A 3,102-nucleotide genomic window follows, 5' to 3' on the forward strand; every position below is an offset into this window, starting at 1 on the left:
TATCATTTTTTTACAACATAATCTAATGTCGTATGTATGTAAAAATTTTGATGGCTGAAGAAAAGCTAATACAAGCAGAAAAGGGCTTTAAGGAAAAAGCTCTAAAATTTTTACAATAAATTTTTATGATTTTGTTTCAGCCATTCAGGAAGGTCCATGTAAATAGTTTGTATATTGAAAGATTTGAGTATTATTCCAAATTAGAGGGGATATGAGTACAATAACAGAAAATCTCAAGACAGGTCAATACAGTTTCGTTTTTTTGTTTTGTTTTGTTTTTGTTTTTGTTTTTGTTTTTTTTTTTTTTTTTTTTTAAAATGTAATAGATAAGTCCTTACCAGAGGTTTTTTCCCACAACAAATTGGTAATAGAGTTTTTCACTTTTACAAGAAAAAAAAAAACTAAAAACTAAAAAAATTTGATATGCAGAATCTTTCTAAATTATACATTTTTCGTTTGTTAAATTACCAAATGAAATGATACAAAAAGCTTATAAGTGTTCCGTCCTTTTTAATTTTTACAATTAAAAGATAGTTTCATTGCATATACATTGTTTGCCATCTAGACTTATAAACTTCAAGTGAAGTGTATAAAGGTTTTTAAAAAAAGTAATAGTCTATAAAGTGTCAATACCTTGAAAATGAAGGCATATTTATTATTAATTATTACTCTGCTTTTCTCATTGTTTCTTATTAGAAATGTCGAGGTCAATTTGGAATGTTTTCTGTCTGTATAATAACATATCTGCACTTCGTCTAGCGTCTATTGTCTATTTGAATCAGGTAAAATTAACTGACCTGTTTGATTCCATGGCAAATTAACATTGACCGACTTGTTTGGTTTTTATTTATAAGAAAATGTGACCAAAGTTAATAATATCGACAATCCATTTTCTTTTTCTTTTTTGGTAGACCATTTCGTGAGTTAAAAGTTGCTTCATTCATGGTGGTGGATGGCTGGGATGGACTCTTAAAGCTTTTGGTACGTTTAAGAAAGGTGGAAGAAGTGGTTTCGTAGAAAAAAGAAAAGAAACAATAAATAAACTATTGTACTATACCGAAATTGTAGGTCATCCGCAAGTATCATATTGTAGAAAACAAGATATTGCGTTCGTTGATTCTTCGATAAGAAATACAAATAAACAAGGGTGTGTTCATTCGGTAGAGTTTGAAACAGAAATTGTTAATTTTTGTGAATTCATGAAAATCTGGTTTCTGTTTTACAAAATTTATGAGAGTAAAATTCTCAAAAACTTTTCAATTCCTATAGAATATGAGAATTTCAACTCACGTTTTAGGTAAAAAAAAAAAAAAAAGAAGTCAATTTGATTTTAAATTTGATTTTTCATTTTTTATATAAACTAACTATACAGAGTTAATTATATATATATATATATGTGTGTGTGTGTGTGTGTGTGTGTGTGTGTGTGTATATATGTATATATGTATATATATGATTATTCTAAACAATTAAATTTATATTTTTATATATAGTTTTCCTTAAAATGATTTAAATTCAATCTTTTTGGGTTTTATTTAAGCTTTGGATGCCATGGCTTCATTGGTTTCTTAGAAATGGATGAAGGAATTTGTTTTTGCTAGATTTGATGATTTTTTTTATTTTTTTATTTTTTATTACAAGATAGAATTATACTATAGTTTAATCTAAGTGTATATGTGTGTGAAACTCCCTTTTGGAGACTTGTATAAGTGGTAATGTTTGTTCTTAATTTTTTTTCAAAACCCTCACTTTTTGATCTTGTTTTCTCTTATTCTTTTATGTTTTTTTTTATTATTTTTATTATTTTTATTTTTTTAATGTTTTGGGGGAGACATTAAAGGGGAGCAAAAATACATATTTAGCCTCATTTTTAATAGAGGTGGGTTATAGAATTCTAATTGAGCTAACCTTAAGTGGGTAAAGTGTCAAATTTTAAACCACAGGTAGGCAACTTAAATTTCGGTTAAACCACATATGGATAAGTTGTAATTGGCCCAATATTTTATTCATCTACCATATTTTAGTTTTGAAAATAATAATAATAATAATAAAATAATAATAATAAAATTTTGATGGCAGATGAAAAAAGCTAATATATGCAGAAAAAAGCTTTAATAAAAGATCTTACTTGACATGTTATTGTCATTTTTTACATGATAAGCTAATGTCGTATGTAAAAATTTTGATGGCCGATGAAAAGCTAATATATGCAGAAAAAAGCTTTAAGGAAAAAGCTCTAAAATTTTTTACAAGGGATTTTTATGATTTTTTTTTTCAGCCATATAGAGAGGTCCGTGTAAATAGTTTGCATTTTAGGAGATGTGAGTGTTTTGTTGGGTTAAAAAAAGATTGACCCCTGTTAATTAACCAATTACTCAAGTTGATTAATTACTCAAATTACATGAAAATCAAATTAGGGCACAAACAAATCACCAAACTAAATTACATGGTGATTTGTTCACAAATGAGGAAAATCTTTGCAGACAAAAACTCTACCAGATTAATTTAAGGTCACCATTCTCGAAAAATCCACTAATAAAAAACAAGCAGTTATAAGTACAAGGAATATTACCCTCATATTGGACTTGATCTAACCCTTGAAAATTAACTTTGCTCTAATCCAAAGTACCTACCTACAATAGAACCTTTGCTCTAATCCCTAATTGGACTTGATTTAACCCTTGAAAATTAGCTTGCAAGGGGAGGGTGCTCAAGAATTTATATACACATAGTTAAGCTTATACTTAATCCATGTGGGATACTAAGATCATAACATAGGGTTATTGTTTTTTGTCTCTACCACCTTATTTAAATAGGAGCTTAATGGACCTTTTAATAGGCTCTCCTATTAGGATACACAAAACCATAAACAAATAGCCACTTAGAATAAAGCATTGCAGTCTATATTCTGAAACCTTGTATCTCGATAGATCAAGAGGTATTGAGCTTCATTAATTCTTGATAGATCGAGGAGGTATCGAGACCTGCAAATTCATCTTTTTTTGAGTTGTTTCTTTAGTATTCTTCTTGAATTCAATAATACCACTTGTTATACTTCTTCAAAGTACTTCATGATGTTCTTGAAACCACTTAGACCTAACT

This window comes from Quercus lobata, chromosome 9, assembly GCF_001633185.2.
Source record: "Quercus lobata isolate SW786 chromosome 9, ValleyOak3.0 Primary Assembly, whole genome shotgun sequence".
Lineage (NCBI taxonomy): Eukaryota > Viridiplantae > Streptophyta > Magnoliopsida > Fagales > Fagaceae > Quercus > Quercus lobata.